Here is a 7,633-nt window from a genome sequence, read left to right on the forward strand (position 1 = left end):
GGAAGCAGTTCCAGAAGGAGGGGAAATGGCAGCGGCAGCTCACGGAAGGGAGCACACGCACTAGTGGGGGTACCGCAAACGGCCACACCCAGCGGGTCGCCACTGAAGCAGACCTTTGCTACCAAGGAAGCACAGGGCCTGCCACACCCCATCTAGGAAGGGGGTAGGGAAGGCTCCCCGAGCAGGGGCACCTGGCCCGCATCAGGAGAAAGGAGAGGGGAGGCTGGTTTGCAAGGGGAAGTGAAGGCAGCACGGAGAGTGCAGGGCCCACGGACCCAGCACCCGTGCAAGGACAGAGGTTCAGCAAGAAGAGGGGGGAGGGGCCGCACTTGGGCACAGGTCCCAGTCTCCGAATTCCCACAGTGCCACCTCTGTCCCTGGGTGTCTCAGGGGGATGGGGTTCTTCACACAGATGCCCAACCCAACTGCAAAATCGTGTCTTCTGGCTGCCGCGTAACAGATCGAGCCCTGGCTGTCATTCCAAGAAGGCCGTCTTAGGAAGCACAGGGAGTCCTAGGGCCCCCTGGCCAACCAGTGGCTCCTCTGAGCCATGGAGCCCAAATAATTACCTATCTGCTGCTTGATTATGTCCTTGTAGATAATAATCTCAGTATTTAGATCTCCCTCTCCCCAAACTCTCCATAGTCAGAAAAGATTTTTTTAATCAGTCGGGTCTAATCATCAAAGAAACAAAGGTTCATTGCAGAGCATTCGAAAAACACAGAAAATCATAAAGAAGAAAACAAAAACCAGCCAAGAAGGTATTGGTTTGCAACTAATGGTAAGTGTGCGAATGTGGCAGGTACAGCCCTAGAGGCTGCAGGGTCAAGGCAGGGCGGCTGAGCGCGCAGGGGAGAGGCCCGCTGCAGGTGTGCATTGGAAAGGCGAGGAAAGGGCCGTCTGGGAAAGCCTGTAGACACAGGGATGGCAGGAACGGCCCTGGAGCCCTTAGCAGAACTGACTGTGAAGCTGCCAGGAAATTTGCAAGCCCCTTGTTAAACACAGCCCTTATCGCCATTTTGATGGACTAATCTTACAACGGAATGAATTATATTACAAGCAAAGGCAGCCAGTACTCCAAGCTCACGACTGTCTAATGATCTTCCCTACCCTTTCCTGTTTGCACTCTCAGGGTTCCTAATGCGTCGCGTGTCTGGAAAGAGGACATCCTATATAATGGCGTGGGACCTGCATCTCTTTCCGTGTTCAGTGACATCACGCTGGTGGCCGTGATGGGAGTACTTGCACCACAGAAATTAGCAACCGCTCCAAAGTGGGGCTTTTTGTTTCGGACGCTTCCCAGCGCCCCAGCGCCCTTAAGTCAAGTGCTTCCCTAAAATGCAACAGGGCTGGGCTGTCCTCGGGATCTCCAAGGGGTAGGTGTCTCCCTGGAACTCCTGGCGCAGAGCCACAAGTGTGCAACAGGATGCTCAGGTGACACTGAGAAATGCAGGAATGTCTTTCTCCCTGGAATCTGTTGGTTTTCCGGCTGCAGCGTTGCTATGGAAACTGGGACCAGACAGTGGGGAGGGGAATACGGGGTGGGCTGGGATGTCACGAGGAGGATGGGCGCCCGCAGAGATGGGTCATGAGTCATCAGAGTGACACCTGGGCAGCCCAGAAGCCTTCCCTTTGACCCGCGTGTTCCTTCAGCCTCCTCTCTTTCCCCTTCCTCACGCAGGGTGGGCCCCCCAAGCCAATGAAGGTAAGTGGGGCAGAGACAGCCGGTGACAAGTAAGAAATGACCCCTCCCACAGGGGGTGAGAGCCACTGGCGGGCTACGGAAGTGTGGGGGATGGGCAGAGTATCTCGGGGGCAGGCACACAGTGAGGACCCAGTGTTGTGTTAAGACCTCTTCTCGTCCTGCCTCGAGCCCTGCCCTCGTCCTGCCATCTCGAGTTAAAGTCGTGCACACCAGCCTCAACATTGTCCGAAACCAGGCCGGCTTGCCCTCAGATTCCCCTCCTCGGGTCACACACAAACGTGCACACACGCCAGAGACTGTCCCCACGGAGACACCCGGGACCCACTCCCGCTCCTCCCCTGCTGCCCACACTCCAAGCCCCCGACAGGCGATCCAAAATGGATCAAAGTCCTAAATGGACAAAGCAAAATCGCCTACCTTGGAGGCGAGAGACCAATGTCAATGATGTTGCAACAGAAAAGCGATTCTTAAGATTACAAAACAGACAAGCAAGAATGGAAAAGACACAAATTTGAACAAAGGACATAAGCACGGTGAAAAGAGAAGATCGGCTGTGAGAAGATCCTTACAAGCATAGAACCGATAAAGGACTATCCTATCTTCTGTAAGGAGATTTCCAACAAAACACAGAAGATTTCCAACAAAACAATAAGAAAATGCAAACAACTCAACAGGAAAACCAACACTCGCGGAAGAGGGAGCCCGAAGCAAGCCATAAGCATTTGGGAAGATGCCCCTTCTGGCCGCTGGGGTGTCAGCAGCATCGCGTCACAATGGCCAAGGCGGGGAAACAGCCCAAGGATGTGCCGTGGGTAGGATCGATCAAAGAATCGGGCTCGCTCGTGCGTGTGGCGTATGGAAACACTTGTGCTCATTAAGGGTATCAGTAGGAGAAAACGGACATCAGGATGACAAACCCAAATCTGTCCACAAGGGAAGGAATAGAATGGGGTCAGGGATGGGTGTGTGCAGGCGGCTTCGGACCTGCCTTTTTAGGGGAGAGACGCTGAGGCCAACAGGCCAGAGGCGAGGTCGGACGGCTGTATGCTTTTCCGTACTTGAGAAATATTTCAAAACGGTTGCGTGTGGAGGGGCAGCCGGGGGCAGGGAGGCCCGCTGGGCAGCTCACGATGCCATCGCCTACTTGGAGGGCGACACTGGGGGGCTTGGGGCCATGGAGCTTTCTGGGCTGGGTGGCCTGACGGCTGTTACTGCGAACAGCCACAAAGCAGGAATAGAGAGCGGCTCCGGTTTGCCGAAGGGCGACTGTGCCAGGCTGTGTTCAGAGTGCTCGCACAAGCGCGTCGGGTGGGAAGCAGAGGAAGCGGGGGCCCAGCGCCGGGGCATCTCAGGCCACCGTGGAAGAAAGCCCGTCCTCTCTAGACAAGCAGCGGTTGGGGGGGACGTGGGAGGTAGGTGCCCACGAGGGTGGCAGGGGTGGGGGCTGGGGGCATGTGAGTGGGGGGGGGGGGGAACGGGCATAGGGGTGTGGGTAGAGCGTGTGTGAGGGTGGCCTTTGTGGGCGGGGAGTGGGAGTGGGTGGCGCGTGTGGGTGGGCGCTAGTGCTCGGTGGTAGGGGGGCGGGTTTTGACCCTGTGTTGAATCCCCTTCTCCTTCCAGAGGGTCTCCTCCTCCCCTCCCCCCCCCCCCCCCCATGTCCCTGCTTAAGCTGGGTGAGCCTCTATCATTCGGTCTCCTCCGTCCCCTGCCTCGCACATCCTTCTTTCCTCCCCCCTGTTAGCCGCTCATCACTGCCTGGCCCCCTCCTGTCACCCACACCCAGGCAAGGACGGGTGCCAGGTGCATCCATCCCTGGCCGAAGAGTCACACTCGCTGGCAAGCAGACACATGCTGAGGGCGCCACGAAAGGCCCAACGAACACCCCGGGACAAAGAGGAGACCCAGCATGTGGACGTGGCCTGACAGGCCTGTGACTCGACTCCCCACGGGCAGGCGAGACGTCCTCATCCACAGCTCAGAGGGGAAGCCAGGCCCCGAGGGGCCCCACCCGAGCCTCCGAGGTGGCCCTCAGCTCTGCTTCTACGTCTGTCTCTCCCACCAGGCCAGGGAGCCTTCTATCCAGAGGGAATCCACAATTAGGATCACACTGGCGATGTCACTTCCGATCCGGGGAGAGCGGTGCTTGCTGGCCACGCTCGTTGTCAGAAACTCTATTAGAAGATGCTGCTTTCATCAAGTACAAACCTCCCGCCTTTGGAACAATCCAGAAGAAATCCACTTCGTCTCGCAACACCCACACACGCCCGAAGCCCACCTCAACGGCCCCCCGACTGCCAATCCTGCTGGTGTCACGGTGCGCTCGCAAAGCCAGCGGATCGTCAAGCACTGCCCCTCCGGAGAGCGACTCGGTGCTCCCTGCTTGAGGACGCCGCACACACGGAGCCGGTCCCCGCTGCCGAGATGGGCCCAGGCGGGTTGGCCAGAGACCTGCCGCTCCGACCCAAGGCTGAGCTGGAAGTCACTCCACTTCCACGGTGGGGAGAGGGGATCGAAGCCTTGGAGGCACGCCCCGTTGCTCTAATGTGGCCCAGGCGGCCCTCACACTCTCCTGGCACGTGGCCCAGTTCCCATTTACACACTGGGAGAGCACTCGCTGCCCTGGGTCCCCAGACACCAAAGCACCTGGCAAGCCCCGGCTCCACAGGTCCCAAGGGCAGTGGCCCCTCGCAGACCCCACGGCACTAAGGGGTCCCTCATCCTGGCTGACCCTGTCGCCCAGTCACACACTCTGTCTGAATCTCACCCGCTGTTAAAAGGGGAAACTTTCTGGAGAAATTTGTTAATAACTCTAAAGAATCTTGAAAATGTTCATCATTTCCCCTTTGATCCAATAAATCATCTCTAAGTAGTAGATCCTAAATGATAATAACAGCACGTGAATTACAAGGCTGTGCAGAGCAGCATAGTTTTTTGTGTTCCTGTAAAATATACCTAACATAACATTTACCATTTTTACCATTTAAAGGGTGCACTTCAGAGGTGCCTGGGCGGGGGGGCAGTCAGTCGGTTAAGCGTCCAACTCTTGACTTTGGCTGAGGTCATGATCTCACAGTTCCTGAGTGCGAGTCCCACATCGGGCTCTGTGCTGACAGTGTGGAGCCTGCTTGGGATTCTCTCTCTCCCTCTCTCTCTGTGCCCCTCTCCTGCTCTCTCTCTCTCTCTCTCTCTCTCTGTCTCTCAAAACTAAATAAACTAAAACAAGTTTTTAGGTATACACTTCAGTGGCACTTAGCTCATTCACATTTTTCTGCAACCACAGCCTGTATCTCGTTCTGGCACATTTTCATCCCCCCGGAAGGTGACCCCCTGCCCCTTGTCTCCACGTTCACCCCAGCCCCTACCGCTCTCTTTTCTGTCCACACATAAATGCAACTGAACAATGTCCTTAGCACGGTTTATAGGTTCCCGCGAGGCTGCAGGAGGCATCGGCACTCCATTCTGTCTACGGCTGAATATTCCCTACTAGTCCCCCAAACGCAGGGACCACATTTCGCTGGCCCGTTCATCCGTCAGTAGACACTGGGTTGTTTCCACTTTGGGGCCACTGCAAACAGTGCTGCCGTGCACCCCTGTGTGCGACTTTTCGTCTGAGTCCCTGTTTTCGGATCTTTGGGGTGCATGCCTAGGAGTGCAACTGCCGGGCCCTGAGGTCATTCTATACTGAACTTATTGAGGTACCAAAATTCGTTTTAGTGGCAACGATCTTTGGTATGAAGTGTCGACCTCACTGAAGCATACGGCTGCCCTACCGCAGTCTGCCAACAGCAAGCCTGTTTCTCAAAAAAAGATATAAAATGACATGGGAACTCTGAGGCCTATCTTATAAAATATCTGTTTATGGACAAAGGCTGAGAAAGAATATATAAAAACACTGTGCGAGGGAAATCTGAGATTTTTTCCCCCTTTTCCCAAACTGTATAGAACATGCCTATACTGTTTTTGGGAAAAAAAATGCTTATAAACTTCAAAAAAAAAAAAAAAAAGAACGTGGCTGGAAAATTCTCACGACACAATATTAAGCAAAAAGATCTGCTTAAGGCAGTGTGACCCCAATTCTGGGAGCAAGGGTCTCAGTGAGTAGGAGGCAGCCCAGCTCGGACAGAGGCAGGGAGGGACAGGTGGCTGGCTGAGTTTTCACTCGTACGTGCGTATGTGCGAATGGGTTCAACGTTACACAATACTTTCTTTAAAGACTATCAGGAAATTCACAAAAACAGAAAAGCGTTAGCAGTGGTTGTATCTTGGAGATGGATTTACAGGGGATTCTTCTTCTCTCTTTTGTTTTTTACAGTACTTTCTCCGATGAACATCACCTTTATAATCAGAGAGAATACATACAGAAACAATGTGGCCTGTGATATGTTCCGAGCTTTCCTCAGTTTCCCCATGGCTCCAGACTCGGTGGCAGGCTCTGGTTTGTGCTCCTGGCTCCTGGGCAGCCCGAGCCGGGACTGCAGCCTCCAGGCTCCAGCCCCTTGGGTGCCGATTAAAGGAGAGTGGTGGTAATGAAGTTACATCACACTCCACATCCACACCCGATCCGACGAGGCTCAGGAGACACTCCTTTGTCCCTCTACTGCCTTCATTGCCCTGCCTGGGTGTCCCACAAAAGGAAGAGGCGGCTTCCAGGTGCCTGGAGTCCCAGAGGGAGTGAAGGAGGCCCCGGGGGGCCCTTGGGCTGTGGGCCCATGTCGGGGGGATGGATCACAGCCACCCACCCCCTAGACGAAGTGGCCAAGAGGGCCCCACGCCCATTGCAGGGGCCACTGGGAAATGGGCTCCGGAAGACAACTGGGCCTGACCACGGGGCTGGCCAGTTAGCCTCAAGAGGCTAACTAGGGGCGGGGGGTGCCTGGGTGGCTCAGTCGGTTGAGCGTCCGACTTCGGCTTAGGTCACAATCTGATGGTTTGTGAGTTAGAGCCCCGCATCGGGCTCTGTGCTGACAGCTCAGAGCCTGGAGCCTGCTTCAGATTCTGTGTCCTTCTCTCGCTGTACCCCTCCCTCATTCATGCTCTGTCTCTCTTTCTCTCAAGAATAAATAAAACATTTTTAAAAATTAAAAAAAAAGAGGCTAACTAGGGGTACAGGACAGGACTGAGCAGACACCCCCCCCCCCCTCCCCCGGCCCAGCCCCCCCTGTCTGCTCCCTACTGGCTCCCTCTAAGGTGGGATTTACGGAAGGTGTTCTGTGGGTGACCAAGGTGTGGGTCCCAGTGTCTCAGCAGAAGACGACAGGAGGGCCCTGGGGTTGGGAGAGAGCACTGATTCCGTAAGCACCAGCCAAGAGGCAGGGAGGCAGAGCAGACAGGCCCCCAGGTCTGCCTTCAGAAGGAGCCCGTGCCCATCCCACCCACAATGCCCACCCCAGCCCCTCAATGCAAGCCAGGTGGCAGGGGTGGGACCCCTCCCCACCAGGGGGTGGACAGGCTTGGGGTAGCCAGTCAGGTAGTGGGGTGAGGAGACAAGACGTGACTAGGGCAGGGACCTACCACAACCCAGGCCTTAAAGGAGGGTCGGCATAACCAGTAAAGAAATTGAGTCAGTAACCAAAAATCTCCCAAGAAACCAGAGACCAGGGCCAGATGGCTGTCCAGGGGAATTCTACCAAACATTTAAAGAAGAGTAAACACCTATTCTTTTGAAGCTGTTACAAAAAATAGAAATGGAGGGAAAACTTCCAAACTCATTCTATGAAGCCAGCATTATCTTGATTCCAAAACCAGACAAAGACCCCACTAAAAAGGAGAACTATAGACCAATTTCCCTGATGAACACGTATGCAAAAATCCTCAACAAGATACTAGCCAACCAGATCCAACAACACATTAAAAGAATTATTCACCACAACCAAGTGGGATTTATACCTGGGATGCAGGGCTGGTTCAATATCTGCAAATCAATCAATG

The sequence above is a fragment of the Panthera uncia genome, unplaced genomic scaffold (assembly GCF_023721935.1).
Source record: "Panthera uncia isolate 11264 unplaced genomic scaffold, Puncia_PCG_1.0 HiC_scaffold_1467, whole genome shotgun sequence".
NCBI classification, from domain to species: domain Eukaryota; kingdom Metazoa; phylum Chordata; class Mammalia; order Carnivora; family Felidae; genus Panthera; species Panthera uncia.